Raw genomic sequence first — 18,525 nt, forward strand, 5'->3', positions numbered from 1 at the left:
GTGCCTTAACTTTTACAGAACTATTTTGTTTTAATTTCTTACCAAAAAAATTAGGTTTTCTTTTTGTAATTTAAATATGGCCAAGGATGACATTTTCTTCTAAAATTGCAATTGAAATTCATAGACAGAGATCTTATATGCCAGTTTTTTTGCTAGACTTGGAGTGAATTTGTGTTTCAAATTTCAAATCCCATTTAAGGTAGTTGGACTGGCAAATGGCTAGGGACCAATGAGGAGTGGGACAGACATCTAGAATTTTGGCCAAGCAGCTATAACTTATTTATCTGTAACTCAGACAGGATAACTCTTGGTAGGCAGCTTATCCTGACAGCAGAAGGGGAGGAGGAAAGTGGATGCTGCCCAAACTATCCCTGTCCCTCATCAATAGAGGTTTGAATCCAGAGCCTCTCAAATTCTTAGGGCATAACCAATCCACCTTAACATTGGCTCATGCAAGCCCACTTATCCTGGAGTCTTCCAGGCTTGCAACCTGGTTAGGCTGCAAGCCAGAAAACATCACTGATCCCTGTGAAAGTGCTCTTGGATCTCAGACTCCAATCTCTTCCTCCTCTTTGGTGATCATGGTCCTTACTTTCTTGCCCTTTAACGCATGCACCACCTGTTACCTGCCATCCCTGAAGAAGGGAAAGTCTAACGCTCCATTGCCAGGATCCATCATTGAAATCCTGTGACGGGATAAATGCATAACAATGCCTGGGACCCGCACCAAATCTTTACCCAGACACAAACATGTAGACTGACCAGATCCATCCATAAAGTCAGAACCATGAAGCCAGGCAACTAAACAGACAGAGGATTCAGATAAGTTAACCCAGGACATGCTCCAAAACTCATCTTTGGGGAGGAGGGCCCTCTGGAAAGGCAGTGTAGTGAGAGATGCAGGATTTATGTGTGGGTAGCTGCTATTTTTATTAGCTTAGCTAACAGTATTATATGGAATGATGTTGTAGCTATGTTGGTCCCAGGATATTAGAGACACAAGGTGGGTGAGGTAATATCTTTTATTGGACCAACTTCTGTTGGTGAGGGAGGCAAGCTTTTGAGCTGATGCAGAGCTCTTCCTCAGGTCTGATATTACCTCATGTACCTTGTGTCTCTGATAGTATTATGACAGCCTACTGCACATTCGCATTGAGCAGTCTTTAGATTCATGTATGATTTTCTATATTTTGTTTGCATAAAAGCAGCTAGAACTACAGAGAGGAGCATCAAAGACATAAAGCAAATGGATGGTATCAGTCAATTTTAGTGAATACATTGAACCTATCTTGCAGTCTTTATTTGCATGAGTAATTCTTATTCACACAAACAGTCCTATTGATTTCAATGAGACTATTTGCATGAGGAAGCGTTATGGGAGTATAAGTTTCAGAATTGGCTCATATATTTAAAACTGGTGTATACAGCAATAGCGCATGCAATAATTTGGTTATACCTTTCAGTGTGATCTGAAATTAAAAAGTTTTTTATTTTGGGGCTGTTGCTCTGAGTAGAAAATGTTGATATTTTTAAATGAATTTTGAGATAGAACGTCCAATGTATCATCATGTAGGAATTTCTCTCTGACTGTGAGATATACTCAGCAGAGGAATTACTTTGATCACCACTCCGGAACACTATTAAATCATTCATTTCAAGAGCCAAAGGGACTGGAATCTGCTTTTTAAGGTAAAATATTCATTTTCTTTTTCAACGTTCAACTTTCTGCAGTCTGAGGTGCCTAAACTGAGAAACATTTCAAATATTTGAGTATGTGACACGATTAATTTGTAATTTAATTGACTTCAGGGGGACTACTTGAGAGGAAGGCCCCAATCCTGAAAATTGTTTCACGGGCACAGACTTCCAGTAAAGGCTTCACCTGTTTGCAGGACAGGGAGCTAAAATACTACTCCGAGTGAGGAAGGGTGGCAGAATGATAGTAAATCTGTCTTCTGCCAACCTAATTTTCGTGCCTACAGCTTTGGAAACTTTAGAGTTTTTTCCGCTTTATACATACGACACTGGAATTTCTTCTTTGCACTTGGTTCACTTTCAGTTTTAGCATTCAGATAATTGAATATAAAATCAGGGGAAATGAATTATTTCAGAGGATATTCCATTTTTCGGTCCACAAGCTATTGGTTATGTATAAAAGCTCTCAGCATTTAAGATGGTAGAATGTTCTCAAGTGAGTGTCCTCTGAGACAAGAAAAATTGCAAAGCAGGAAAAGAAATTCTGAAAAATACAAACAGACGAATGAAGTGTCCCTCCCAAAAAGCCAAAACTTATGCTAGCAGTTGAAAAACTTTCTGCATCAGAGCTGTATAGTAGCATTGATGCAAGGTAGCATAATACGTATCAGTCAGGAGAAGTGCATTGTGGAGGAAACTCGCTTCTGTTTACTTCAAGGGACATTAACTTCAATTAGCTCCTGTCTGAGTAAGCCATAGGTGCAAATAGACGGCTAGATCATGCTATTTGTACATGCCCATAATAAGGAACGGTGCATAGGCACCCCACCCCAGGGGGAACACACCGAGGCGTTTTGCCTCAAGAGGCACAATTCCTTCTTGGGCATCTGTGTGCTCCACCCATTGCCTTTATGGAGAGCTGCTTACTCTATTTCATGGCATGCAGCTTTCCAGGCCAGCATATAGAAGGTGAAACTGTGACTCTGCCTAATCTCTGTTCCTCCCTATTCAATTGCACCTAGGGATAAAACATCAGGGCTGCAATTTTACCACATCAGGGGGTAAATTCTTGCTAGTTCCTATTTCGCTGTGCAGTTGCATAAGGGCTAGTCATAGTCTTGTCTTAAATAAGGACCTAAGGGTTTGAGCTGCACTCAATATGGAATTTCACATTAGAAATATTCAGTAACCACCTGGCTTAACCTGAAAAATAAATGTGGTAACTAGCTAAACACCATTGCTTTCAGTTCTAGTGGCTTTCGCAAATCCATAGTAAAAGGGTAGCTGTGTGGAATGAACAACAGATAATAAAAATCACTAGGTTTGGAGCTGCTACCTTTAGGTTCAAACCAGGCTAATTTGTAGCTTAAAACCACTGCTAGGAGAAAGCAGATTGCTTAGCTGACTAAGTACACCAATTAATTGTAGTCCTGACCTGGGGGAAAAAAAACTGAACAGAATTAAGATATAGAAACACTTGTGGAAAATTACAGAAATAATGTCTGACACTTTGGAGTAAAAATAGGAGTTTTCTCTTGAATGAATTAACGACAGTCTGGCAGAGTTAGATAATAGCCTTAGCTTCTTTATTAATTTCTGTTATCAATTTAAATTATCTAAATTCTATGTCCAAATATTATAATGAAGAACTAGATTTAGATATTTTTGATAGCAAAGTCATACATTCTTCAAGATTTGAGCTCAGAATCAGAAGGCAGGAGACCACTGGATGTAAAGATAAAACCAAGGGCAAAATCTGGCTACGTCTCAAGGGAGGTAAATGACTAATCTTTATCAATTTCTTAAGAGACAGGAAACACAGGGCTCAAATGCTCAAACTTACATGAAAATATCTTCTTCTACCCCACCAGATATTGGAAGCAGTAACGGTGTGAGATCATGAAAGAAAGAGTTTAGCCTGGAATATGTTCTTCTTTTAAAGAAGAGATTCTAGATTCTGTTATAAAGAAGGAACAAAACATAATTTAGAGTCTCATGGCTATTATTATTTATCAGAGTTGCCTGGGATTTAGCCACACAACTCCCATTAAAGTCAGTGGGAGTTATGAAAGTCTGTGCCTAGACGTCATGCAAACTCTGAAAATTTAGAGGAAAATGACAATCCAGATAATGGAAAATAACAAATATAAAGTAGCAGACAAGATATTACATGAGAAAATGAGCAAAATGTCTAACAAAATGAGAAACAAATACAACAAACATCGCAAAAAATGTATAATAAAATCAAGAAGGTAGGAGAAAAGGGCATAAGCAGACATGCCATATACACTGGAGAAGAAGCAGAGCAAAGGGTGACTACAATGACAGTAGGAAGAGATGTGAGAAAATGACCTGTTCATGGATATTGTACAATAACAGAGGAAGAAGACAAGTAGAAGATGCTTAGACGATATAAGGATAAAGAATATGGTGAACTATGTAATATATGTGCACAAGAAAGATGATGCTGGAGAACTAATCAGCATGTCCTCTGCAGTTTACATTTTTTACCAAAGCATCAAGAATTTGACTCATTGCAGCATTGCATTTTAACCAACAATGAGGCTTTTCTATAACCTTACCATTTCTATTAATCTGGGAATCTGACCTACAATCTTAAACTGCAACAGGGGAAATTAAACATGAGAGAAAACATTGCCTAACTTTTGATAGTTAATGTAACACATTGCAAAGTGAAGATGTGGAATTGCTATCACTGAGGGTATTCAAAAGTAGTCAATAAAAGCAGCAAAGGGCTTGGCTATGCTTGAAACTTCAAAGCGCTGCCGCGGGAGCACTGCTGCGGCAGCGCTTTGAAGTGTGAGTGTGATCGCAGCGCCAGTGCTGGGAGAGAGCTCTCTCAACGCTGCATTTACTCCACCTCCTCATGGGGATTAGCTTGCAGTGCTGGGAGCCGCGATCCCAGCGCTGCGGCACTGTTTACACTGGTGCTTTACAGCACTGTAACTTGCAGTGCTCAGGGGGCTGTTTTTTTCACACCCCTGAGCGAGAAAGTTGCAGCGCTGTAAAGCGCCAGTGTAGCCAAGGTCAAAGAGTCCTGTGGCACCTTATAGACTAACAGACGTATTGGAGCATGAGCCTTTGTGGGTGAATACCCACTTCGTCGGATGCATGTAGTGGAAATTTCCAGGGACAGGTATATATATGCAAACAAGAAGCAGGCTAGAGATAATGAGGTTAGTTCAATCAGGGAGGATGAGGTCCTCTTCTAGCAGTTGAGGTGTGAAAACCCAGGGAGGAGAAACTGTAGTCTAGACATTCACCATTTGGTCTAGATTAGGAATAGTGAAACCAGTGCTGCTGGAATGCCACTGGCTGGACTAGAGGGTCTACCAGAGTTCCATTCTGACCCAATGATTCTAATATTCTAGGAATCTCTGAAGAGACTTGAAGAAGCAAGTAACAAAGATAGAATGTATGTGAAATGGAGAGGTGCTGAACCAGTTCAATTATGAAGACACATTGGATTTACTTTTAGACAACATACGTGTTAACTGACATTTTAGATGAGCTCTGTGGAGCTTGAAAGCTTGTCTCTTTCACCAACAGAAGCTGGCTCAGTAAAAGATATTATCTCACCCACCCTGTGTCTCACATTTTACTGATTAATTTAACCACCATGTTAACCTGGCCTTACACCATAATGAGCAACTCCACAAGTCGTGCTTCACAAGTAACTAAAAACTAGTGATTTATAACTGTGTTTATCACTGGCAGTTGTCCTATGGGTCAGAGAGACCATTCATCTAGGAAATAATTTGGTGTCACTTGGCGATGGCAAAATAATTGTTACATAACGGCCTAACTCTCTAAACTAATGAATTGGGTAGCAAATAAAGTAAGAGACTGTTAAGGCTATAAGGCAAAACAAACTGCAAAAGATGCAGAACAGTTTGTGAGAAGGACAAACAGCAGGGGCACAGGTAAAGGTTTTGAATAGATGCCAAAAACGAGTAGGCACAACAGAGATAAATAAAATACACAGCGAAGATGCAGTATAATAAAATACTGTAATTTGGACTGTCAGCATGAAGATAGAGAGTTCAGAATAGAAGAGACTGAGTTAGTTTTTATGGGATATTTAACCATGAACCACCAGAAGTCGAAGCTGCTGCTGGTAATACATAATCAGATAAAACAAACATGTTATTGGCAGAAATGTTATAAAATCACTCCATAAAGTTTTTGGTTGCATTTGTTGAGTTTGTCCACCAAGTATCTGCAATTTATTTGTTTGAAGACTGCATTTATTGACATCAGAAAAAGTAGTAGCTGGCATGCTGGGCCCCACAATATCCCAGACAAGGACTCTACATCTTACTACATACTAAGTGACATTGTTTTGACCTGTATACACTTACATATAAGTATATTGGATTATCATGGGGCCCCTACAGAGGAAAGACTAACACAATGATCAAGAAACTCTCTGAATAGCTCTTGCAACACTTTGTCTAAATTGTCCTATTTAGGAGCTGAGGTTAGCAAACTGTCCTGAGGAAGAGATGTGCTTCTGCTCTCTAAACCCATCAAAGATTTCTCATGATTTGTTGGATCTCAGGGACAGGCATGATCTGTAGATGCCTGGTGCCTTAATACTGCTGCGCAGCTGGCCCCACTCTTCCCCTGCCAGCACAATTTCTTCTGGAGTCAGGCTGCGCTGGCTGGTTGTCCCTATGGTTATGGAATAGCAATCGGTGGGAGGCCCAGTTAATGTAGTCTGAAGCAGCTTTAATTCCTGATCAAATATCCACTTGGAGACACACAGGGCCAGCAAAAGTTGATGCTGCAAACTATTTTTGCTCCACTATCCCACAACTGTCTGTATTAATCATAGAAACACAGGACTGCAAAGGATCTCCTATTCCAATCTGCAGAGAGTAGATCTGGACTCTCTACCACAATAATGTAGTCCATGCAAATTAGAGATGGGCAAAATTTTACAGCAATAGTCTGTCTATTTTCCCATTTCTCCCATTAGTGTAGAATAGCTCTCTGTGTGTCTTTGAGTATTTTGTCCGGTCTAGTTTTAAATGATTCAAGTGATGGGACTTTCACCATTGCCACTGGGGGACTATTCCATTGTTAAGAGACCCCACTAATAATCAGCCATAATTTTTTTTTCTTGCTCAATTTGCTTCCATTATGCCTAGTTATATACCTTTGTAGTAAAGGTAGCAATGTTTTCCATTACATTTGTTTTAATATATTGGGTATACAATAGCTGACATTTAATTTCATTCCACAGTTAAGTTCTTGTGGAAAAATTCTGGATCATAGTGTCTACAACCATTTATGAAATACATTAATCATGAGTGTAAAGAGGCAATGAATTCAGTGATAAAAATAGAATGCCCTATAAAATCTATAAAGATAATCCCCCATTTGCCTTTCAAAGTTTCATCTCAAAAATACTTTTCAAGGCTAACTACACATCGACACCTAAAGCATTCAGCAACAAAATAAAAAAATTGTTTTCATTTTAAATGTGTATAACACAATCTAAATGTGCAACCTCCTTTCCTCAAAGGAGATAGCAACTGAGGTGGTTGTTCCTTAATGAGTTCTGTGTAGGTTTTGCTGATTTTTAATACTCTTCTGGAAAGGTCTGTCACCAGTTTTTGCCTTTAGCCAAATTTTGATGCTGTTCTTTCAATATCTGAAGAGGCGATTACCTGTTATAAACACACTTTTGACAATCAAAGAGAAAAAGTGGTTGTTTTTCTATGCTCTCAATTGTTATTGTATAAGCTCTGTGTGTGTGTGTCTGTGTGTGTGTGTAATTATTTATTTTTTTTGGAGAGGAGTATTATAATTTTATTCTATTTGGTGTTTTATGGAGGCATATGTCATTAATGATGCGCTTAGCACCTTTTAAAAATAGGTTTTATGCTCACTGTAGTTTGACGCACAGTCTTAGAAACTTCCTTCACAAATTGGAAACCAATTCTGTAGACTGGAAGTGTTGGTAAGGGGATTGGGCTCTTTTCGGTTACAACAGAAATCCTCCAACAGAAGAAGTTTGCAAGATGAAGTTGTTTCTTGCAATAGAAGTCTCCATCCCTCTTGCTGGCAAGACAGTGCTTAGTAGAGTGCTTTTCTTCCTCCAGACCATGCTGCAGTTCAGTTATGTCCTCATTTGTATTGCTATCCCTTCCACTCTGAAGTCGTCCACAAATCTGTTCATGGTTGAATTCATGCCAAAGGAACTTCCAATAAGGCTTAAAGCAGGTAGCCAGGGTTCAGAGATGTATCATCTTTTTTTCTTCAGTTGGCCAAAATAGCTTCTGCAAGCCCAAGGAGAGCCTTGTGCTGGCCTACAGCCAGCAGAAAGCTTCGCTGCTTCACCACTGGGACAAAAGCTGCTCCATGAATCAACTGAAGTGCTCCTGTGTACCACAAGTTGAGAAGCATTAAGGGTCAAAACCTGGCTTTGAAGCCAATGGGAATTTTGCCCTCTCCTGTAGTATTTTGGGCCTGAGCTTGTTCCCACTGAAGTCAGTGGGGCGTTTACATTGAGTTCAGTGGGTGCAGATGTGATGCTTTATTTGCAGGCCCCATGCAGCACTTGAGTTGTGCCGGAACGTTCCAGAGCTCCGTTCTAGCACTTCTTTTGGAAGCCAGAACAGCGTTCAGATACTTCTGGTCATGACAAAGTAAACCAATGATTAGCACTTTTTCAAAAATCCAGCACCCACCCCTGTTAATTCAAAATTTTCTTCTTGTTGAAATAGTTACGTCCCAGCACTTCTTTTTCTAGGGCTCGAGCCCTGGTTCTGTGATGGTTAAACTGGTGGCCCATCAGCATCACTGCGGCTGCTTGTTTGAATTAAGGAATGGATGTGCTGCACTTCATGAAAACATGCCAGTGGCTGCAGGCAATATGAAGTGATCTCAGGAGTGTTACGAGAGAGGCTGCTGAAGCACAGAACACATTTTAGGCATATCAATCATTTGTACGTATTGTTGTAAAACATTGTACAATGGGGCTTAAAACACTTCATGTACCTTCTAAAATTATAGTCACACTATGTACCTAGAAATGACATTGAGATGAAATCTCTACTGTTTCTCTGGAATTCTCCAGATGGCGGAAATGAATTTTTTTTCCAAAATATGAGAGCATGTTAGAATTATTGGGTAGATATGATGAAGAAATGTACACTTCCTGGGCACAAGATCTGAACCTTCTCTGTGTATGACAACTTAACCAACTGGATTGTCTGAAGTAAATTTTAATCAAAAGATGATACAGTGGTAAATCTTATCTGTGTTGATTTAACATTTATTTTATTTTTAACAGCTATCATTTGTGTTATAGCAAAAATTTCCCTTGTGCTACAGATAAGTGCTCTGCAGTGTGGATCAGACTTGAGGATTTTGACCACAAAGTATAAGCATTATATACGTTTCCACTAAAAATATTTAATGAGACACAGACATATGAAAATACTTATTCTCCTGGATGCATTTGCAGATTATTTAGTTTAAAATTAGAGAAACATTGTGTAGTTTTTCTTTTTAAAATGCATATTATACATGCAAATATAAAATGTGAATAATTTAAATATAAAGTACACTAAGTGTCAAGTCTTGCATTCCTTACTGTGGAAAAACTTCTGTTGAAGTCAATGCGTACTTTGCCTAAACAAATCCTGCAGCATTTTACCCATGCATGGTAATTTGAAACAGTTTCTTACTTTGTTAGATACCAACAGCTCTCTTTTGAATAACAAACGTTCAAATCTTATATGTCTGTTGTAGCTTTCTGCTATTGTCTGGGAGATGAAACATCCAGTGGTACCAGAAGCTTCAATGCACTCATATTTCAAGAGAGAAACCCTTTACAAGGTAAATACAGAAGATTCTGTATGAGAAATGTATGTGCATATAAAGACATGGAAAAAAATTGACATAACAGTACTAATCTATTTAAGTCTTCAAGTACCCTGAACCAAAATCAAAGTGTGCACAACTATTTTTCTAAATTATGTCTGATGGATTATTGTTACACTGTAGTTTGTAGCTAATCTTATATTTTAGTCTTAACTGAATATACATATGTGTTTCTTTTGAATACAAAAGGGCCAGTTTCCCGCTTGATGCATTAGTTTTTGGATGTAATGGCAGAACAGGCTCCTCAGATGAGCAATTTCTGAAGTTGAAGGAGCAGATGGCTTATGGTAGTGCTTCTCAGCCTGGGGTCTGGGGCCCTGAGCAGATTTCAGGAGGTCCACCAAAATAAATTAGAGAGCAAGGCTAGTATTAGACTCACTGGGGTTCATGGTAGAAAGCCAAATCCCAAGCCCTGCTGCTCGGTGCTGAAGCCAAAGCCCGAGCCCCTCATCCCTAGGCTGAAGCCAAAGCCCGAGCAACTTAGCTTTGTGGGGCCCTCTGTGGCGTGAGGTCCTGGGCAATTTCTCTGCTTGCTACGCCTAACGTCAGCTCTGGCTTGTAATCTACTGAAAAACAGTTGTTGTCCAATGGATAGGCTGTGGAATTTTTATAGCATGTTGGGACACGGGGTGGGGCTTCAGAAGGAAAAAGGCTGAGAATTACTGGCTTATGGGACTTGGTAATGAGTGATGAAGCTTTTCTCCATCACTAGTTCACATTTGGTCTAGGTCAACATGACCAAAATTATCACTGAAAAGCTGATTAGTGGTCTGTGTGAAATGAATTGACGATTTTTAGGCCACCCACGTGACTGTAGCCACTACTAGAGAGAGTAGAAACTGGCAGCCTTGCTAGACCAAAAATGTGACATTTCTTAACCCTGGTCTACACTACAAACGTATGCTGGTTTAACTGTGTCACTCAGGGGTGTGGAAAAGGAGCTATACTGACCTAACTCCTGGTGTAGGCGGCACTATGTTGACAGGAGGACTTCTGCCGTTGACACAGTTACTGCCTCTCAGGGAGGTGATGAGAGATGCTCTCTCATGGGTATAGATAGCATCTTCTCTATGCTCTACAGCTGCTGCAGTGTTGTAAGTGTAGACAAGCCCTTAGAAACAGAACTTTTCTGATAGTGGAAGTAGCCGCTCAGATCCTGACTGAGACACATTGGACTTGTCTATGCACACAAGTATGCACCAGTTTAACTAACAGTGTGATTTTTGCACTGATTTTGCTGAACTGGTGGGGCTTTGTGTATGGACACTGTTACATAGGTTTAAACTGGGCTTACATTGATTCAGGGAGAAGCTAAATGGATATAAGCCCAGTTTAAACCAATGTGTAGTGTCTGCACATTATGCTGCACTGGTTTAACTAAACTGGTGCAATATCATTTCATCTTTAGTTAAACTGGTACATACTTGTGTTCAGACTATACCATTGGTGGGGGCAATGTGGGGAAACTTCCAGGTAATGCTTGTGTAAAAGCAGAGTCTTATGAATAAACAGAAATCTTCAGTTTCCAAGCTATCAATCTAGCACTTTTTGCTACGAGTAAGGGTCAGATTCTTAGTAACTGTAAATAGATGTGTCTCCATTGACTTAACTGGAGCCAAATTGCTTTACACTAGCTGAGAGTCTGGCCTTGCATTATTTTAAAATACAAGCTGAAGTGTTTATGATTCTTGCCTGTTTTATATTTTTAGAAGATAAAAAAACCCACAGTATATTTAAACATTGCACACGAATCTACATTTCAAAGAGCGATGGAATCTGTGGTCAGAAATATTTCTGATTAATTTATCAAGAAGAATATGATATTTCTCCCCTCAATATATTGGAAATTTTAAATTTAATTACCAAGAGGTACAATAGGTTATGGAAAATCATTCTGCAAGTGGAAGTAGAACTCACATTCCAACAACTGAAGCCTGACCTGGCAGAATGAAGAACTGTGGGATTATATGGAGCAGATTAGGGATCTTGTTCAGAATGTGGACCTCAGAATCCAGAAAACCAGCTGTAATTAAGATGTTCTTCAGATGTGTTTTTTACCCACGAAAGCTTATGCTTAAATAAATCTGTTAGTCTTTAAGGTGCCACCGGACTCCTCGTTGTTTTTGTGGATACAGACTAACATGGCTACCCCCTGATACTTAATTACAGTTGGTTTTCTGGATTCTGAGGTCCACATTCTTAACAAGATCCCTAATCTGCTCCATATAATCCCACAGTTCTTCACTCTGCCAGGTCAGGCTTTAGTTGCATCTGAAGAAGTGAGGTTTTTTACCCATGAAAGCTTATGCCCAAATAAATCAGTTAGTCTTTAAGGTGCCACCAGACTCCTTGGTGTTTTAACTGTAATTTAAGTGACTGCTGTACACATTGAGAAAAACCTCCTTTTGTGTCAGGGAAAGTTGTGGAAATTCTTCCCTTCTTTGTCTTGATGGTAAAAAGAGAATCTCCAAATTGCACTGGATGGTCCAAGAGACAGGATCTACCTGCTAGACCAGGTGATAATTGTTATAAATCCAGTACACTTTTGGCACTGGGAGAACCAATTGTTAATAAATAGGTTGAGATAATTGGGAAAGCTGGGATTCAGTAGTTTACAAAACTCAAATGTTTTTAAATACACTTGACTAACGCAAATCCAACTCTAAAAGGAAATTGCTTTAAGCAATTGGTTCCAGATGTGCTTGTAAAAGTTACAATGAAAAGATAATGAAGTTGTAAATAGTGGGAAAGCTTTTCTTCATCAAAGTGAGAGTTCCTTTACTCCTGAACTGATCAATTAGCAGGGATAAAGAATCCACATAGGGAAGAGCAATTCTAAACCCTGTGCCCATTCTGTAAATTACCTGTTTCAGGACAATCAGACCTTGCTCCAGGCAGATCCTCTTTCTGATGAATGGAAAGCCTACACTGAGTACATAGACCACATGATTTTAGATGGGCTGATCAAAGCTATCAAGTGTTCTCTTAAGTATCTGATTGAAAACACCAAGACATCATTTAAGTCCACTCCTTTATTTGAAGTGCAGCTTGTCCTTAATAGCAGTGAAACAACTTTTAAACCTTCTTTGGACCCTAATGTCAATGGCAATTTCTCTGATGTGGAAGGACTAATCAGAAACATTTACAGAATCGCATCATTTATTAATCGAATTGCCAAACATCCTGGAAAAGACACTTACCAGGCATTATTACTAGCTGGTATCTTTCCTTAAAAAACAAACAGTTGACCCTTCCACCAGGCATTTAAATGTGATTGTTTGCTCCACCCAGGTCACCTGCATTCAGTGACTTATGGAGGAGTGAAAGGTTTTTACACCTGTATTTATTTGAACTGTCATTTTCTACACACCTGAACCTCTTCCTCTTTCCTTCTTGTATTAGTGCATCCAGTACTTTCCTTCAGCCACCAGAAGGTGCTCTTGAAATTGCACTGCATGATTATTTTATTTTTTTTTAACCCCCTCTAGTTTGCTTGCCCAACTTACAGCATGATGGCCTGTTCACACTGAAGTCTGGAGCTGGCTGAGCTATTTGCAGAGGACAATTTCTTTCATGGATTTAGCCTCTTCTTTTGTTTGTGAAGAATCCTCCAACAATCTTGGTGTTTACAAATGGGTTCATTAATCAGACTTTTGTGAGCAATAGTTTATGCAATCATGTTTCAGCTTGTATAAGTCTTCAGAACTATTTGCTTTGCTACAGCTATTAGTGTGTCTGTGCTCTCTGTAGTGTGTGATTGGTCGCATAGGTCACCTGATGTTGTTGTTTCTGCTCCCTGCTACCCACAATCCCTATTAGCATGAATGTGCACCACAGTTTTTCTCTTCCTACAGACCAGTATAGGTTTGTGGGAATGTTCACAGACAGTAAATCAAACTGGTCTGCAAATATTAAAACAATTCTGTAGTTTTAATTTTAATGAACATTTACATATGTTTTGTGCCCAACTTTGGCTTCATTTCCTTTTTCCACAATGTATATATGGCAGTCACAGCAAGTGCTGAAGTCCGATCTCAGATATACAGGCCACCGAGAAAGAACAGATAAAATGTAAGTAGGTCACAGCCATATAAACTGTACAGAAGCAGCAATGTTGTGAGATACATCATGAAGATTAAACAAAAACATTTTAAAAAGTAACTAAATCAAGCGCAGCTGATGGGAATTGATAATATTTTAGGGTCTAACCCTGGGTTGCAGCAAAGGAGCTTCACAGTTCAGGTTGGGCTGGGGATGTGTAAAGGTGGAATAAAGCTCACCTTTGCATTTCCCCACACCTGGCCCAACTGTGTGCTGAGCCAGTTCCCTGAGTAAGTTAGAACAACCTGCTTGGAGGCTGTTTGCACTGAGCTGTACTGGTTCCGGAGGCCTGAATGTCAGTGGTATTGGTGGAATTTGAGGAAGATCTGGCCACCTCTCCTGTTCTGCCACAATAGCCCTGATGTTGGCTGAGGAGGCAGGGGAAGATGACATAAGAGCCAATATAGACCAACTGTGCCACCAGAGCATCCTTCACGTTGTGGCCAGCTCCACAACTGGATTCCATTTGCTGAGCAGCACAAAGAAGCTGAACAGAACCCAAGAACAGTATTTTTTATTAAATTGTCGTTATGTCCTTTGCTGCTGATTTGGGTATGTATGTATGTATTTATTTATTTTAATTATGGTAGCCCTGAGGGGCCAGTTGAGAACACAGCCTCATTGTGCTAGTCAGTGGCTGTTTCTGCCCTGAACAGCTTAAAATCTAAATAGATAATACCAGTATTGCTAACCCCTACATTCAGAAATCATGAGTCAGATCCCCAAAAGTTGTGAGAGTGACTAAAAAATCATTTGATTATTGATAACCCCCCCCACACACACATTAGCTGCTTTTTATTTGCACTAGGTCACATTTTCAAGGGTTTCTCTGCACCATGAAGGCTTGACCCTTTTTTTTTAAATAAGAGCTGAGATTCTCAGGCAATCTCCAGCTACCAGCAGCTGGGGCTTTAAGAAAACCAGTACATGTAAAGAGATTTATTAAAACTCTGAGAACTGGCAACACTGCAAGAGAGAGATGGGGGGGGAAAGGGCCACAACGCACAAGCAGGGTAAACAATGTGATGATTTTGAAAAGCCACATCAATGCCATGTGGTTTGAGGAGTTTTTGGAAGCTCATGGAGGTTTTTAATTTGGTGGGGTGGGGTTGTGTTAGGAGAGGATGAGGTAACCAGAGAGAAGAAAGGAAAGGGGACATAAGGAAGGGAAGGGTGGGGGAAAGAAGGGAGGGCAGCTGGAGAGCGAGTCTGAGGAGAAGAGAAGGTGAGGGAAAGGGCTTAAATACAGCCTTCAAAGCCAGTCACAGAGGGGAGCCTACAATATGGAGAGACTGAGCTTTATGGTCTCCATTGTACCTGCTGTTATCGCTTCAGCCAAAATAATCTCTCACCAAGATGATGTCACCTCAGTCACCCACTTTTTGCTATCTGTCTGCAGGGACTTAAACCCTGTGCTCGGGAATTCTTGGTGCGGGGTCCTAGGATCCTATCTCTGGATTTCAGTCTCTTGAGATCCAGCAGAGGCTGACTCTGGCAGCATTTAGATCTTCGTTGAAATAAGGCTTTTTATGTTTTATATACGTCAACAGCTTGGTGGGCAACTTCTCAGTAGGTATGGGCAAGAACAGTGGTATGTTTTGTGGTCAGTTGATGACAAATAGACACTAACTGATTTGATTTTTTCCCAAGGACTTAAAGATGTTGGGCTGGTGGATAAAATAGAAATTACTAAACCCTAAATAATCACGTTCAGTTTATTCAAGCAGCAAACAGCCAACCTGATTGCTAACTGGCATGTGGTTATTCACTTGCCACTGGGCTAACTTCTTGGGTCTTTGCAGGTACTTTATGGTTCGGCTTCTAGCCCACCTCTTTTTAATTTAAATTAAATCGCTGGCTCCACTCACCCTTCAATTTTATTTGCGCTTTATCAAGATGTGGATCAGATGGATACCCTGGAAGAAATCATGAGCAGAGTGCAGTCGGTCACTGTTAATGTTCAGGAGAATCAAAGCCACTTTAACAAATACAGCTACTTATGGATGGATGATAAATCTGAATTTATGAAGCAGTTCTTGTTCTGTGAAAGATTTCTTAATACTGAGGAGCTGGAATTGTATGCAGAATATGAGCATCAGAAATGCTTGCCCAAGTTAGAACACTTTAAAGTACAAGTATTTTAGTTTTTGTGGTTTGATATATTTCTCTTTCTTGTGTTGATAGAATGAAATCATTACATTATTTTGTAGATTAAATTTAAAATGCTAATTATATTTTTTTCTTTAACATCAATATTTATATAACACTGTACAAGGAAGTTAGTGAATTTGAAAATCAGATTTTCAATAGCTGGTTCCTGGTTAATATTAAGCCTTTAGAAATATCTTGGATGAATATTATTAAAAATGGAGTTAGATATTTAAGGAACATCTATTCAACTGTGTAACTCACAGGTAAGCTACTCTGCATTCTCTTAACTGGCTTTGTTGGAAATTTGATCCTTTGGCCAGAGAAGGGAGAGGAAGACTGGAAGCAAAAAAACAGAGTGTCCCCAGCTCTGTCATAGACTTGGTATATGTCCTGAGGCAAGGCCACAACTTCTTTGTGCTTGAGTTTCTTCATGTTTAAAACCCAATAGTGATTACCTACTTCACCGAAGTTACTTCTTACTAATTTTTTATTCTAATGGCGTTTTAGCTTGCCACAAGTACTATGGATTTCTAATGCTTCTACCATTTGCCTATTATGTGTTTATGGCTGAATTAATACTTAAGATGCAGAACCATGCTGGTGAAGGAGTGGAGGTTCACCACCTGAGCAGCAGCGGATGGAGGTGTGCTGGCTAGGCACAACAAGAATACAAATAATAAAGGCATAATGAATACTTTAAGTAACACAGAGAAAAGAAGTAAGAGCTGACCCTGGCTACACTTTTCAAAGGTATAACTTGCATTCTCCCCAGCTTAATCATCCTGTACAGGGAGTGGACCCTGATGTTGCACGTCCCCTGTCTAGATGCCTTTCTGGATCAGTCACCACAACCGGCCGTGCTAACTAGCCCCTTCATCCTCCACTGGAGGACTTGGAGCTAGCCCCTGGCTGCCACCTGAGCAGGTGCACTGGGAGAAGAAAAAAGGAGAGGCAGGGTCAGATGGTACCACGTCTTGCCCATTGAGAGAGCTTCTGTCATGCATGAAAAATGCAGTTCTCATCTTGTAAAAACTTAACACAATGCTTCTACATTTGATTTGATTGCATTTACTTGTTCATTAATATAATTGATGTGTGTGGCTTGCCTTAAGTTTTCACAGGCTCCATGCTAACTAACTGTTGACACTTACTCATGTTATATATCACTAGTGTTACTGAGCTAGAGAAATTCATTCATGAAACTGAAAAAGGTTTAGCTAACACAGTGAAAGGAGGAGGCTACCCCATTCTGGTTGAAATACTGGGGCATCTGATGGCTTTACAGGATTGGCAGTCTGTATTACAACATTTTCAAACCTTTAAAATCAACTGCTGAGCTACTCAGAAACTATGGGCAGCAGCTACTGAAACAGATCTATATAGAAGTGGAGGTAAGGACGCTGTGTAACGCACACAACACTTTTTGTCATACTTGTTCAGAACTTTTTGTTGTTTTCTACCATTGTTAGCCTTATTTTGAGAGAGATTAAACTTGGATCTGTTTCTTTTTAAAAATCAAACAATGGAACATAGCTCAAAATCTGCAGTCCTTTGTCACAATCTGTGCAAAACTCCCCCTTACTTCAATGGGTTGGTATGTATGGGGCAGAGGGGGAAGATTCACTCCAGTGAGGATTTCCAGGATTTTGCCCTATGTTCTTTAACTTCCTTCATCATTTTAACAGTGACCTGCTTTCCAATAGTGTTATCAGTGTATTCCAAGGATAAAGTTCAGTGAAAAGGTCTGTGGGTGGGTAGGTGGCGTGGAATAGCTACCCAAAAGAGTTATAAATTAATGGTTCACTAAAGAATTAATGTATCTATTTAAAGGTGCTGTGCTTGTATTATTAACAACGCCTCAAGTTACAGAAATGGAAAAGATTTTGAAAATGTAATGTGTTTTCAACCATTTATGCTTTTGTTTCCCTTTTGCATTTCACTCTGCTGGAATAATTAAACTAGACTAGGTAGTTCATGAATACATAGATTTGAAGGCTAGAAAGGGACCATTAGATCATCTGACTTCCAGTATATCACAGCCCATAGGCTTTCACCCTGTTATCCCTGTATTGTAAATTCTCAGAATGGAGAGGGGTAACTAGTGGTGTTCCCCAAGGGTCAGCCCTAGGACCAATTCATAAATGATCTGGAGAAAAGGGTAAACAGTGAGGTGGCAAAGTTTGCAGATGATAGTAAACTTCTCAAGATAGTTAAGACCAAAGCAGATTGTGAAGAACTTCAAAAAGATCTCACAAAACTAAGTGATTGGGCAACAAAATGGCAAATGAAATTTAATGTGGATAAATGTAAAGTGATGCACATTGGAAAAAATAACCCCAACTATACATACAATATGATGGGGGCTAATTTAGCTACAATGAGTCAGGAAAAAGATCTTAGTGTCATCGTGGATAGTTCTCTGAAGATGTCCATGCAGTGTGCAGAGGCAGTCAAAAAAGCAAACAGGATGTTAGGAATCATTAAAAAGGGAATAGAGAATAAGACTGAGAATATATTATTGCCCTTATATAAATCCCAATCTGGTCAGCTCCTGGGGCAGCACAACTACACTGAGAGATTTACTCGGAGATTGTAAAATGATGCTCTTGGCCTTAGTGGCCATGCTGTGAACGGGGTGGGAATCTCTTCACTGTTGGGGCT

General features: G+C 39.7%; 1 pseudogene; it reads left to right on the forward strand.

Moving 5' to 3' along the window:
• The first annotated feature begins 8,840 nt into the window (after positions 1-8,840).
• LOC115659885 overlaps positions 8,841-18,525 on the forward strand; it is a 232,988-nt pseudogene continuing 223,303 nt past the window's right edge.

Source organism: Gopherus evgoodei, chromosome 11, assembly GCF_007399415.2.
Source record: "Gopherus evgoodei ecotype Sinaloan lineage chromosome 11, rGopEvg1_v1.p, whole genome shotgun sequence".
Classification (NCBI taxonomy): Eukaryota; Metazoa; Chordata; order Testudines; family Testudinidae; genus Gopherus; species Gopherus evgoodei.